The sequence below is a fragment of the Quercus lobata genome, chromosome 3 (assembly GCF_001633185.2).
Source record: "Quercus lobata isolate SW786 chromosome 3, ValleyOak3.0 Primary Assembly, whole genome shotgun sequence".
Lineage (NCBI taxonomy): Eukaryota > Viridiplantae > Streptophyta > Magnoliopsida > Fagales > Fagaceae > Quercus > Quercus lobata.
Genome location: NC_044906.1, coordinates 12,967,934 through 12,984,064, shown reverse-complemented (window position 1 = coordinate 12,984,064; position 16,131 = coordinate 12,967,934). Strand labels below are relative to the sequence as shown.

General features: G+C 32.2%; 1 pseudogene; it reads left to right on the top strand.

Annotated features, from left to right (window-relative positions):
- The first annotated feature begins 8,932 nt into the window (after positions 1-8,932).
- LOC115980351 lies at positions 8,933-16,131 on the top strand (annotated as a pseudogene).

The following is a 16,131-nucleotide window of genomic DNA, read 5'->3' as shown; positions in this document are numbered from 1 at the left end:
TATTCACAGTTGCCTCCAACCTGCTACATGTGGATATAGACCTCATTTGTTAGTGATATTTAAACAACAGTTTTCAATATTTAAACAACATTATATGTATTTTCACACACTTTTTTCATCCATACTTATTTTTGAAAAATACAAATGTTACTAGAAATTTCTTATCAAACGGGTCCAATATTTGAATTACATTTCCTGGCATACTTCCTACTAGCATTCACATGTGGCACAAATTTGTAAAATTGTAATAAAAATCCTGCTGCATAATATCTCAACTTGATAAATTATTTATTGAATCATAAGAGATTAGTAATGGTTTTTGTTAATATTTCCAGAAAGATACCATCTATTAGGTTCTACTTAATTTCTTCTCACATGGTGAACCAGAGCAGACAAATTTCCATGTCTTTGTCTCTGCAAGCTGGCGTGTGACCAATCTTAAGTCTACTTTCTTGTGATAGTTCATAGTTGAAGTCCTCGTCATATCTTTCTTTATTTTTTTCTTTTTTCTTTTTTTGAGGTTTAGAAATATTATTACTATTTATATTTGTCCCCAGTTCAAACCTTTGCGTTTTGAAACCGCTCAAATACTTTGTACTAGGGAAGGTAAAAACCGACCTAAAATATGTGGTGGTGACGTGGTGTCTTCGTAATACCTAAGGCTATAAACAAGCCAATCTTTATCGAGTAGTGCATGTTCAAGCTTGGCTCGTCAGGTAAAATCAAAAGCTTGAGCTTGGCTTAAACTTGTGACAAGCCTAAAAATAGTGTTTGAGTTTGAGCTTGTGGGAAAACCAAAAAACTTGAGCTTGGCTTGATTAATTAGTCAAGCCAAATTCAAGCTTAACATCAAGCTCAGGTCAAGTTTTTGAGCTTGAGATCTAAAAAAATTACGTTATTAAGTGCTTAAATCTCTAAAATTAAGAAAAAAGAAAAAGAAAATAAAATACTCATTTTATCATGTATCTAGTCCTACTTATGATTAGCCATTATTCAAATTAATAATTTATATAATTAAATTCATTCATTCATCATTCATTGTCTACAGCTTCAGCAATTGTTCAAAATACAATTTTTACATTCACGTTAAATGGTGAAGGATTAAAAAAATACTTATTTGTAACTATTATGAATGAGAAAATACTAACATGTTTCATAACTTTACTTTAGATAATTGATAGGAAAGGATCATATGTGGCCTATTTAATTATTTATTTATTCTTAAATGTAACTATAGTCTAAAGTGGTTCTTGATCAATTTAAAGAAATGAAAAAATTAAGGTAATATAGGTAGTGGTCTCATATTGGCAATATCATTATTAAGATATGTGTAATGAGTATATTTAGCTAATACATATAAACATATAAATGAGTTTATGCTTGAATTGTTGTGTATCAAGCCTAATAGCTCACGAGCTTGTTTGTGAACAATTTTTTTTTGCTTGGGCTCGGCTTGTTTATTAAACGAGCCTAAAACTAAGACTCAAGCTTAGCTTATTTATAAACAAACAAACATGAACAAGTTTTTTATCGAGTTGAGCCCAAGTTGTTCATGATCGGCTTGATTCATTTACAACCCTAGTAATATGATGGCAACATAAAGTATAAAATTTGAATTGCCAATTAATTATGGAATGAGTTCTTAAATCAAAAGTGGTTAAGGGCTACTATAGTTTCATCCAAGTAAGGAATGAAGCCACACTAATAGGCTCCTTTCTAAACTTATTTTAATTACAAAAAGAAATTATTAATTTGGATGATTATTGTTTAGCACTTAGTAATTTATACCTTGAGTATATATAATGTTCATACTTTCACACTAGAATCCACAATATTTAATAATATCCTCATTCAATATATGATGAAACATGACATGTACAAAAAGAGTATAATATAAAGAGTGTAAAACCATCTTTCATAAAAAAAATAAAAATAAAAAAATAAAAAATAAAAAAAAAGAGTGTGAAACCATCAAAGCACAAAATGAATTATTTTAATTTTCCACTGTCATTTCCTTAGTTGAATAAACAATTGTGAGATTAACAAAGTTTCTCTCCAAACTAGTTTGGAGAGAAACTCTTTAAATTTTTCACATATTTCTTTTTTGGATATGAATTTTGAAAAATCTTACTGTTAAATTTCATGTTCCTTATATTCTTAACATGCATATCAAATTTCGTTCAAATCGAATATTATTTACTATTTGATCAATTAACTTATTTTTTATATACAACTTTAGATCACAAAAACTTGAAATTATAACATTTATTTGATGACATAGCAATTGATTTTTTATTTTCTTGAATTTTTTTAAGCATTGAGGATGTAATAAGAAAATGCAATTTAACAATTAAATTTTCAAAATTCATATTCAATATAAATTATATATGATCAATTAATAGGGTATCTGTTCTAAAATTAAAAGCATTTGATACTAGTAGGCTACTAGAAGTCCAACACTACTTCAACTTGCAATTTTTTTATAGTGAGTTTTCAAAAAAGAAAGAAGGGACAATCTTAAGCGACTTCGTGAGTTGTGTTGAGTCTCGGAGACTCTTTTTTCGAGAAACTAGAGATAGTGAGTTTTGATTTTTAAATATTTTTGTTAGGTTATACTTTTAATGTGAAAGGATTGACCAAATTTGCGTTTATAAAAAATAATAATAAAAAATAAAAAATGATGAATTATGTCAAACTAGCTTTTAATTAATGGCCTGTTTGGAAATTTAAATAAGGAGGAGAGTAGAAGGGAGGAGAGTAGTGGAGAATAGTTATCCTCCACCTTGTTTGGATATTTTTAAAATTAAGTAAGGGGGAGGGGAGTAATTAGTCTTTTCATTTGTAATTTTGTTAATATAGTAAGGGCAAATTTGGTAATTCATTTTGTCAAGCATTTTTATCCTCCACTTTCCTTCCAAATCTCTCCAATTTGGGGGAATTAAAAATGAGGGATTAGAAGTAGTTCAAACCCCTCCAAAACCCTCCAAATCCCTCTCCCTCCTTCCTTAAAAAACATCCAAATAAGGCAATTTAATTATTCTCCCTCCCTCTACTCTACTCCCTCTCCTTTTTCCAACATCCAAACATAGCATAAATTTCTTAATTAGAATGCAGTAATTCCTAAAAGGACACGTGCAATAGTCAAGTTTTTTGGGTTGTGACATATTAGCCTTTTAAAATAGTTGTTGTGTATGTTTTATTATTTTGTGGTATCATTACTTTTGAAACCTATTTGTTATACATGACTCACAATTTTAATGTATTTACAATCTCAACAATACTATATCTAATATTTTTATGTAATATAACAGGCTGGTGGAAAATAACCAACCAATTGTACAAATGCCAAAGCAATTCAAACCACTAGTGACAATTCAAGAAGAGATGAACATCAACAGAAGAACCATAAGTGAAATAACAAAAATTATTTGGGACTCTGATAGTGAGGTAGGAAAAAAAAAACCATGAACAATAACATTCTGCAAAATTTCAAATGAATGTAGCATCAACTTATCAACTGAACAAGGTGGTGATTGTACAAAATTTCAAAAAGTTGATGTTCAAAGCAATGTGCAACTCACACCAACATCTATACTTAAGGAAAACAAAAGGACATATTTAGGCACTACTAAGAAACAACAAAGGAAGAAGATACAAAAAACATTTTAAAGTTGTCTTTCAATCTCTAAGATTTTCTATGCACAGTTTGGTTTTAATGGATTTGTGATTTTAGTACTAAAGACATTGGAACAAAGGAAAATTTTTTGCTTTTATGCACAGTTTGGTTTTAAATTGAAATAGAGAGGAATTAAACTCTTATATTTAGTTATTCGAGGATACAACTTTACTTCAAAGTTTGTGTTTTGCTTTATATATATATATATATATATATATATATATATATATAAAGCAAAGGTTATTATGGTGGTTATAAGCAGTTGAGGTAATGCTTATTGGGTGCATAAGCCTTCTTGTTCTATGGACTATGACATGGCAACCCCTTCTTATCTACATGCTTGTCTTCAAAATATGCACAGTTTGGTTTTTTTTTTTTTTTAGTTTGTATTTAGATTTAATTTAACTTTCTGCATTATCTCAAGCTTGGTTTTATATTTAGTTTAATTGTTTGAGTAAGTAGTTTTGCATAAAAAAAAGGGTGATGGTTGGAATGAATAATACAAGTAAATGTTTCTACTATAGTTGATGCTTATCTTTTGGGACAGTAAAGATATTTCATGGTCTTTTATTATGGATATAATTTTTATTTATTTTTATTTTTAGTAATTGGTAGTGTTCCCGTGCATCGCACGGGAATAGCTACTGGATGAGTTTCAAGAAAAAAAAATTCCTAAAAAAGAAACAAAAGTGCTAAGTTACAACCATTTTCCATTTATGGCTTGAATGAAACTTACATAATACACACTATATTTGAACAAAATAAATTAGTCAAACAAACTCCTTGAACCACCCATAAGGAAGAAAGAACAAACACAAGCTCAAGATCAATTTTTTATGAACTCGTAAAGAGGAAGGTGCAATTAATTAGGGATTCATCATTCTACAAAATAATAAGAAAATACAAAATAAGAAAAATTGTAACCTAAATAAATATAATATAAATCATAAAGTCATCAAAAAACAAATTTTTAACAACAAAGTGTTCAATCTCAAAACTAAACACGATAACCTTACAAACCGTGGCCTTGTCCCTTTCCTCCAAAAAATTTGTCATAAGATTTCCCTCTTTAAAAAGGACAATATTCAATGTTGTCCACTATTCATATTTGTGTAGTTTGACTAAATTAAATTTCTTTTTGCTATATCCAACCAAGAACCATAAAGAAAGTTAGAGGGAGGAAGATTGATTTAATTGGAAAAAAAAAAATGAAGGCCTCTAGAAGAATTTAGACTTAGTATCAATAGCAAGCATCGCCTCTAACTTAAACATTGGCAACTTTTTTGTTTGGAACGTGGGCAATAAATAGGGATAGGAACAATAAAATATTTAACAATGCAGCACTCTCAATTACAGTGCTGAAATCATCATGTATGAAAATGTTTGTGGAGTGGTCTCACACCCTTGGCCTAAATGATTTGTAGTCAGAGGTTTTGGGTACACCATCATGAGGTCTCTCCTTAATGCCAAAAGATAATAGATAGATAGATAGATAGATGTAAGAGTTATCGTTAATGTTTAGGAAATTATCGAAATTGTAATTTCTACAATGCCAAGAAATCCAATTTGATTGAAGTTTCTTTAGTGTTATCTAGCTACCAACTCAAGTTCAAAACTAAACATATATTTTATCCAAAATCAAGCTACGTCTAATATTATTCAACCTTCCTACAAAAGACAAGAACATAGAAATATAAGACTAAGCTATCCATCAAACCCCATTTGTTCTATAGATCAACATGCACAGTTCCAATTCCCATTGCACATTCCCATTAACATTTTCTTCTTATAAGAATGTTAGATTTATTGTCAAATGATTAAATTCACTATTTCCTAATAGTTTAAGCTCTTAAGACAATCAGTCATCAACAATCGGTAGCTAAGTGGTATCATTATGAATACAAAGATAGAAATTCAGAGGTAGATTAGAAATAGGGAAGAAGACTGCCTACCTGAATAAATTCCCAAAATTGACACAACTCGTTCCAAGAAAATTATTCAAATTGAAGAATGTGACAGTGAGTTGAAACTTTAAAATAATAAGCTGCAATTTGGCCCACTTGGGGGTTACCTTGAAACAACACATTTTGGCGAGGTGTTAAAGCCGTTGAGGCTCTAAGAGAGCTGAACCTTTTTTAATGGAACATAACGACTGGTCATTCTTCTTCTTCTTCTTCTTCTTTTTTAATATATTTTTTTTCTCATTTGCTCTAGTAAGCACTACATACTTATTGGGTACAAAGGAATGACAACAATTAATTTTTTTTTCAAGCAATGAAGTTGAAAATTTTGAGACCTTATTTTCTTGTCATACAATTAAATAGATTCTCAAATTGATTATCTGTAAAGAGCCGATTACAAACTTCAAGTGTCTAATATCTACAAAATCAAGCTATTAGAACCAATTCTCAAAGCAAATTCTAAACTTCAATCCCCATTAAAATTGTTTTAAGTTGGTCAGCTTGTAAAGTCAAATTTGCACTCTACTCTATTCATACCTTGTTAGGCTTAAATGTGACTTCAAAATTATGAGGTGGCTTATATATAAGCTAAATTTAAAGCACTAAGTGTGCATCATTGAAAAACTATAACAATAAACCTTGGGGGTGAATTGGTGAGGGAATGAGCTTGAATTGGAAATCCCCACTTGACATTTAGCCTGAAACCAAAACCCACTGTGTTTGTCGGAACCAAAAGCAAAGAGAAATAGTACACACACACACACACACAAAAAATCAAACACTCAGCTTTGATTAAAAATATTGATGAATTGATAATTGTGGTGATGAAAGAAAAATTAAACTTTACGGGAAAAAATGATGATGAAGAAATTACACATGTTTTGAATCTACTACCAGCTCAATCGAAATTTTAAGGGGAAAAAATAGAGTAAATATATTAATAAAAAAGCACACAATCTTTACTTCAAAATTCAAGTTTTTATTCTTAACACGCAGAAATATAAACTAAAACAACATACTAACAACATCAACAATGGCATCATGAAACAATGATATTGGTCCAATCATTGAAACAGGAAACAAACACCATAGACAGATAAAAAATAAGCAAATATAGTTTAAAATATCAATGAAACTTTGTGAAAAATAAAGATTATGCAGTAAACAAAGGAAGCACCAAATTACCAATCAAACTACGATGCCTATCCATAAATTGGCTTTGCAATGCCTTAGCTCTCCTTTGCCGTGTTCTTCCTCATTCATTGGGCCAATAATCTCCTTTTTTTCCCCCTATATCAATATTCATGTGTCAAAAAAAAAATCAAAGTTTATACATTATCCAAAAACAATGATAGTGGAACTAAAACAATTCCAAATATTATTATATGATAAAATGGGCCAAACAAAGAACTACAAGTACCTGCTATGAATGAAGAAGTTATTAAAGTGTTCTTCCCATATGAATGGTGGTGTCTAGTGTGTTCCCAAAATCTGTTGCATTGAATAATCTACAAAAAAAGAAAAGCAATGAAAGTCAAATAGAAAACCATAGACATATATGTTAGTAGAAAGAATATAAAGAAAACATTTATTAGAAAAGAAATAAAAAATAATAGCAAAGCTATCATTCATTGCTTTGTTAAATCTCTCCCTAGAAAAAATATCTACCACAATCTATAAAGTAATCCTCAATTTGCAAATTAACAAAGCAAAACTCACAATTCACCAACATATCTAAAAAAAAGTAAAAAACGCTTCACAATTGATTGTGCTTCCAATCACTTTGTCTTCATTGTTTTTTATTCCTCAATACCCAAAAAGATGCTCAATTAAAATTATGAGAATATAATCCAACATGTAAAACCCGGAACAACGCCTAAAAAATCACAAACTTGGTCATCCATAAAAAAATAAAAATAAATCTGAGTATCCCCAAATTCATCAAAAACATGAAATTTAAACTCTTATTTTGGCTTTAAATTTGGTTCTCTTCAGATAGTTTGAGAGAGGAGATAACACATGCCTCCAACTTGTGAAAGAGAATATAGTTCAAAACACACAAACACCTAATTTCAACTCCCACTCATGATTTACTTCTCTGTGATAAAATACAAAGCCTTTCTAACCCTCTCAAACCAATTATAAATTTTAAACAATCAAACTCTTAAAAAAAAAAAAAAAAAAAACCCCAACTTTTTACCTCCCACTCTCTCTCTTTCTTGGTCAATTCTGTCAAAACCAAATTTTAAACACCACCCTTACATCTTCAACTCTCACCATATGGTTTTGCAAACCCTGTGTAATTTAACTCAATCACTTTCACTGTCGCAAGCTGTGAAGCCATGCAAGCATCTAGATTTACAAATACTACCCACTTCCCTTGCAGCTCTACAACAATAAATGTGCAAGATTGGAGCCTGAATTGAACCCTAGATGCGATCTATTCTGCATTTGCGTATTCCGTCGTATTAATATCAGTAGCTGGTCCTGTGATGTCATAACTTCCAAGTCCAATCAAATATTTGGAATCCAATACTCCTCTACCATTCCATAGTAGAGTACCAAAGCAATCCATAACCTAATAGTTGCACATGGCCTCCGAACACTATGATTAAACATAAACCCTATTGCACTTAACCACGTAGATAAATCAAAGCTCACCTAAGTGTTTAATTTCCAATTGGTTTCTGTCCACCTAAGTGTTCTATTTCTAATTAGTTTATTTTTTGTGCTTTGTTCAAATCCTTACCTTCCTCACTAGGTGTGTTTTTATTTCTAAATTACAATTAATTATTGATAATGTTGATATGTAAAATTGTGAAGAGGTCAATCAAAAGTTAGAATTAATTAATTAATTAATTAATTAATTAATTAATTATTTATTTAATTATTTAATTATTTATTTATTTATTTATTTATTTATTTATTTATTTATTTATTTATTTATTTATTTATTTATTTATTTATTTATTTATTTATTTATTTATTTATTTATTTATTTATTTATTTATTTATTTATTTCAATTTATTTTTTAATTAATTAATTAATTAATTAATTATTTATTTAATTATTTAATTATTTATTTATTTATTTATTTATTTATTTATTTATTTATTTATTTATTTATTTATTTATTTATTTATTTATTTATTTATTTATTTATTTATTTATTTATTTATTTATTTATTTATTTATTTATTTCAATGCACTACTGGCATACTGATCAGTGGCTAGTGGTGTGGTTAGTGTATTTTGGCCAACTGATCTCGAATTCGAGCCTTCGCTTGGCGTTTTTGCTCTTTACATAAATACCACATTTCGGCCGCCCCAATTTTTGGATAACTGATCAGTAGCTAGTTCAAGGGAACTGCCCTCAAAACCAACCGAACGACCCGACCTGAACCGATTCTCTCTCGCGCTTTCTCAATTCTCAAACTCTATCGTTTCGTTCTGATTTCCGCTGCCGAATTGTTTGCTGGATCTTCAGGAAAATGGGTACGTTGCTTCGTTCTTCCCACACTTGTTTTCGTTCTTATTGTTATTCTACCCTTACTGCTGCTAGTATAGCTAGTGCTAAAAGAAACCCGAATCACAATCACAATCACAATCAAGATCAATTCTTGAAATCTGTTAGAGATCAGTGCAGATCTAGAAGCTTTAGGAATGTTGATCATGCCTTCCACCTGTTTGATACAATGCTTCACATGCACCCTTTGCCTTCCATTAACAATTTTAATCACGCGTTGGGTGGCATTGCAAGAATGAAGCATTACTCAGTAGTCATTTCTCTAATTAAACGAATCGAATCATTTGGTATCTCTCCTGATGTTTATACTCTTAATATTTTGATTAACTGCTTCTGCCATCTGAACCGTCTAGATTTTGGGTTTTCTGTTTTGGCAACAATTTTGAAACTTGGTTATCACCCAGACTCTGTTACTTTAAACACCCTTGTCAACGGGCTCTGCCTTCAAGGTAACATTGCTGGAGCTGTGAGGTTGGTAGAAGAAATGGAGAAGAATGGGTATAAGCCTGATGCATTTACTTGTGGAATAATACTGAATGCTCTGTGTAAGATTGGACAGACTAGTATGGCTATTAGGTTGCTTAGGCAGATGGAAGAAGGGAATTTTGAGCTTTATCTATCAGCGTATAACACAATCATTGATAGTTTATGTAAGGATAGATTGATAACTAAGGCTTTGAACCTTTTATTTGAAATGATGAGTAAAGGCATTCAGCCGGACCTTATCACTTACAATTCCTTAATTCAAGGCCTATGCAATTTTGGATGGCGGAAAGAGGCTACTACTCTGTTGAACGAGATGGCGCAGAGGAAGATCATGCCAAGTGTGAGGACCTTCAACATATTGGTGGACACATTTTGCAAAGAGGGGATGTTGAAAGAGGCGAAAATTATTTTTGATAAGATGATTCAAAGAGGTATTGAACCTGATGTAGTCTCTTATAGTACTTTGATTGATGGATACTGTTTGCAAAATAAATTGAAGGATGCCATCGAAGCATTGAATATGATGGTTGAGAGGGGTTGTTCACCTAATGTTGTTAGCTATAACACATTGATTAATGGTTTTTGTAAAAAGAAAAGAATTGATGAGGCAATGAATCTCTTTCATGAAATGTCCAACAAGGGACTAACTCCCGATGTTGTAACTTACAGCACTCTTATAGGTGGGTTTTGTCGAGTGGAGAGACACAAGGCTGCTCTAGGGCTATTCCATAAGATGTAGGCTTGTGGCCAACCTCCAAATCCCCAAACTTATGCTGTCTTGTTGGACGGCCTTTGTAAGAGTGGACAAGTTGTTGAGGCAATAAAAGTGTTTAATGAGATGGAAGACAAAACATTGGGCAATGATATTGTGATTTACAACATTTTAATTGACGGTTTGTGTAATGTTGGGAATCTTACAGTTGCAAGAGAACTCTTTTATGGTCTACCTGCAAAAGGATTGCAACCCAATGTTCGGACTTACAATATAATGATCAAAGGGTTTTGCAAAGAGGGGCTAATTGATGAAGCGAGTGAGTTGCTAGATAAAATGGATGGGAACCATTTCCCTCCTGATGATCGATCATATAACACAATCATCCAAGGGTTGCTACAACAGAATGAGACAGCAAAGGCTATGGAACTTCTTAAGATAATGGATGACAAGGGTTTTGCAGCAAATGCAACCACTGCATCCATGTTGGTTGACTTGTTATCTGCAAGTCCAGCAAATAAAGCACTTCAAGAATTATTTATTAAGACTTTGCCAGTCAATTTGTAAGGTGTATGTATGTTTGTTGGAAGTGGTTATTTACTTTTTATGAAGTGATGTTTCTTTTAATATCATTGATGTTTTTTCCCTTTCAAATTTTTTTGTCTTTTTTTTTTTTAAATTTTTACTTTTATTTTTAAATTTGTAATTAAATAGGTTTTATTTGAAGTGAATATTTGGTTGACCCTTATTGGATGAGAGGAGAACTTTACTCTCTATGGAGTTGTGATAGATACAGAATAGGTCTTGGGAACCATATCATACAAAATAGGTCTTGGGAACCATATCACACATGAACAATGCGACCTTCTCTCCTAAAATTAGAAGTGCTATGTCAACAACATTTTCACAACAAATCGTAAGTGGTAACATATTATTGGTTTTAATTTGAATTTACCACTTAAATTACTTATTTGCTCACTAGTAACAACCAATAATAGCTTGCCACTCAAGATTTGTTTTGAAAGTATTGTGGACATAGCTTTTCTCCTCCTAAAATAGCCATAAAAGTTGTAGCATGAAAGGAGTAAACTTCAATTTGATTCTATGTCAATCATTTATATATTCTATTGTTTTATAAATTTTAATTTGAATTTTCCAACATGGGAGTGGCTCCCAATTTTGTCACTTACTACAGTCTTATAGTTGGTTTTTGTTGAGTGAAGAGACCCCAGGCTGCACTAGAGCCATTCCATAAAATGTAGGCTTGTGGCCATGTTGGTTGACTTGCTGTCATCTAATTATATAGATACGAACATTCAAGAATTGCTTCATAAGTTTATGTGAAGGTCTTTTAACTTCTCTAGATCAAGGACAAGCTTCATATTTTTACCCATCGCTTGTCAATCTGTAAGCAACATGTATTTTTTATTTTTATTTTTATTTTTCAGAGTAAATTATATAATTTTTACAAGATGAACTTTCTTTTCATATATTTATGGAAGATTGATTGTTCTTTTAATTGTTCTATCTTTTGTTGAGATTTCATTGTGCACTCATTTTGTTGCTTTCGACCTATTACTTATTGTTATTCTACTCTTACTGCTGCTGCTGCTACTACTAGTATTGCTAGTGCTAAGAAAAACCTGAATCACAATCTGAATCAAGATCAATTCTTGAAATCTGTTAGAGATCAATGCAAATCTAGAAGCTTTAGGAATGTTAATCATGCCTTAGACCTGTTTGATACAATGCTTCACATGCGCCCTTTGCCTTCCATTATGAATTTTACTCTATTGTTGAATGCCATTGCAAGAATGAAGCATTACCTAGTAGTCATTACTCTAATTAAACAAATAGAATCATTTGGTATCTCTCCTGATCTTTATACTCTTACTATTTTAATTCACTACTTCTGCCATTTGAATTGTCTAGATTTTGGGTTTTCTGTCTCGGTAACAATTTTGAAACTTGGTTATCACCCAGACTCTGTTACTCTAAACACCCTTGTCAAGGGGCTCTGTCTTCAAGGTAACATTGCTGGAGCTGTGAAGCTGGTAGAAGAAATGGAGAAGAATGGGTATAAGCCTGATGCATTTACTTGTGGAATAATACTGAATGGTTTGTGTAAGATTGGACAGACTAGTATGGCTATTAGGTTGCTTAGGAAGATGGAAGAAGGGAATTTTGAGCTTCATCTATCAGTGTATAACACAATCATTGATAGTTTATATAAGGATAGGTTGGTAACTGATGCCTTGAACTTTTTGATTGAAATGATGAGTAAAGGCATTCAGCTGGACCTTATCACTTACAATTCCTTAATTCGAGGCCTATGCAATTGCGGCAGGTGGAGAGAGGCTACTACTTTGTTGAACGAGATGGCACAGAGGAAGATCGTGCTAGGTGTGTGGACCTTCAACATATTGATGGACGCATTTTGCAAAGAGGGGATGTTGATAGAGGCAAAAAAAGTTTTTGATAAGATGATTCAAAGAGGTATTGAGCCTGACGTAGTCTCTTATAATTCTTTAATTGATGGATACTGTTTGCAAAATAATTTGAACAGTGCCATCAAAGCATTGAACGTGATGGTTGAGAGAGGTTGTTCACCTGATGTTGTTAGCTATAACACATTGATAAATGGGTTTTGTAAAAATAAAAAAATTTATGAGGCAATGAATCTCTTTAATGAAATGTCCAATGAGGGAGTAACTCCTAATGTTGTGACTTACAACACTCTTAAAGGTGGGTTTTGTCAAGTGGAGAGACACAAGGTTGCTCTAGAGCTATTCCATAAAATGCAGGCTTGTGGCCAACTTCCAGATCCCCAAACTTATGCAATCTTGTTGGATGGTCTGTGTAAGAATGGACTAGTTGAGGCAATAAAAGTGTTTCCTAAGATGGAAGACAAAACGTTGGGCAAAAATATTGTGATTTACAACATTTTGATTGACGGTTTGTATTATGTCGGGAATCTTATAGTTGCAAGAGAACTCTTTTATAGTCTACCTGCTAAAGTATTGCAACCCAATGTTCGAACTTATACCATAATGCTCAAAGGGCTTTGCAAAGAGGAATTGCTAGAAGAAGCGAGATATTTGAGAAAATGGATGGGAGCGGTTGTTCACCTGACGATTGCACATATAACACAATAATCCAAGGGTTACTGCAACATAATGAGACATCAAAGACAATTAAATATCTTGAAATAATGGTTGACAAGGGTTTTTCAGCAAATGCGACAGTTGCAAGCATGTTATCTGACATGCTGTCATCTAATCAAGTAGATAAGAATATTCAAGAATTTCTCCAGAAGCTTGTGTGAAGGTTTTTTAGTTTCTCAACATCAAGGACAAGTTTCATATTTTATCCATCACATGTCAATCTTTGAAAGATGTGTATCATTTCAGGTAAATTTTATAGTTTCTAAAGATGATTTTCTATTTCATTTATGTACGAATGATTGTTTGTACCTTTAACTGTTTTATCTTTTGTTGTGATTTCATTGTGCACTCATGTTGTTGCTTGGAAGTTGGAACCTATTTTCCTAGATAGTTGTTTCAAAATTTTTTCTTATTTAAGGTTAATGCTAAATATTGTTGCTCTAAAATCTAGCATTTTGTGTGTGGTTATACATCCCTTAGCCAATGGAATTAATAATAATAAATGTTCCCTCCAATGAAATTAAGTTTTGGAGTTGCAATGCAAACTGAGTCCCCTCCCCTTCCCTTTTTTCCCTCTCTTATAAGCCGTGTGGTGCTTTTGTGCAGTGGACTTGAGTCAAATTTTGTTAGTCTAGCTTGGTTGGTTTATCAACTCAAGGAGTTAGCTGATAATTTTGTATGTGCTTCTCCTTGAATTGTCTAAGAGAGAAGCAACTTAGGTTGTAGTGCAATACAAAATCAACTTCGTGGTATAATCATTTTGACATTTACGATTTAAAGTAAATGAATTGAGTTGGAAACTCCCAACTTGCGATCATATAGCTGAAGAATAGTTCATTTGTTAGTGATTGATTACGTTTCATGGACACAAAGAGTTGATTCTTTTGGAGCTTTTGTAATTTCATTTTGTTGTATGTAGATTGTGATTTCCTAGCCTTAGGTTAGGTTTCTTAGTTTTAGTTAGTGATGTTATGCTTAAAGAAAACCAATCTTTTTGAAATACACAAGGTTAACTTAGTGATGTCATGTTTGGTCAAGTATAAGATAGATAATCCCATAGGTCTTGTGAAATATACAACAAGGTTTATAAAAGTCGTGCTGTAGGTTACCACAAAATCATTATAATGAGATAATTATTATGTATGAGTGTTTTCTTGTTAGGTTGATTTGGTCTTTGACTTGTGATTTTGGGAATTCAGCTTGAGATAAAAGATGGGGTTCTCTTTCACCAAGTTCTGTGTGAAAGTGTAGGAAAGTAGTTTGTGAAATTTGAGATGTACATTGATGAGGTAGATGTTATAGCTTTCCTAGTTCAGCAAGCTGATGATGTCTTTGTGGCTTCTTGACTGCACTGACTAATTCATTTTCTCTTGTTTGATGCAGGTACGTAGATATTACTTTTGATTTTGATGCTATAACGCCTTTTTGGTTATATCTCAATAATTGGTAAATGGGGTCCGAAGGGCCTCCTGCACCTGCAGTAGCAGTAACAGTTCATGTGACGGGATTTAAGAACTTCCATGGAGTTTCAGAGAATCCAACTGAGACAATTATCAGTAATCTCAAAGAATATGCGAAGAAAAAGGGATTGCCAAAAGGTCTAACTCTTGGGAGTTGCAGCATTCTTGAGACTGTGGGACAGGGAGCACTTGCTTCCCTATACCAGACATTGCAATCTGCCATTGGTGGAAAGGATTCTGAATCTTCAACTTCTGGAAAAATTATTTGGGTCAGTTGCCCACATTTCTGATCTCCTCTGCAGCTATGCTCAAATTATGTTATGCCAAATTACTCCTTTTCCAAGTTATCAATTTTATTTTTCCTGTTTCCCGTTCTCTCAATAGAAATCATAGGCTGGTTTGGAGGCCTTTTAGAATCAGTGTTAGTGATTAGAAATCATAATGGCTAATCAGCAGAGCATAACCAACAACTTTATAGCTCCGTGATGTAGTTGGGAACGTTAAAGAAGTACATACTGGATACTCTTTGAAAAACAACCTTAATACTGTAATGGCAGCAAAAAAATAAACAACCCTTGGCTAATAACAATTCTTAACTCTACAGGATCTGCTGCAACAAGAGTAGTACTCATGAGATTAACAGCGCTATTCAAACAATAAGGACTGATGTTCCTAATTTCACTTTGATTAAACGAAGTCCAAGAAGCCCCTATAGGTGTATGATACAACTCTAGAAACCCATACATTAGGGGTGAATATGTTAGTAATGAAGATTGATATACTGTCAAAAAAAGGTTGAACTGTAATCTCAATCCTTTTGATGAGGCTGATTTCCGGATTCGAACTTGTAATCTATCACTTTTGGTGAAAGGCACTTGTCATCTCACCAAGGCCCAACCTTTAAGATTGGTATACTATCAGTACCTCTATAAATTATGTTGCTCTCTTGGTTGTTTCTCTAGACCTTTAGGGTGAAGATGGAAACTTGTGGATGGTAACATGTTATTTTTTGAATAAATAAACCATTATTGACAATTTTACTAAACATGCATTTTAGAACCTTAATCCTAAACCAGAACCAGAATCTACACTTTGGACTCCATTGTATTTCTATATTTATGCATGTTCATGCATGTTGACTTTTA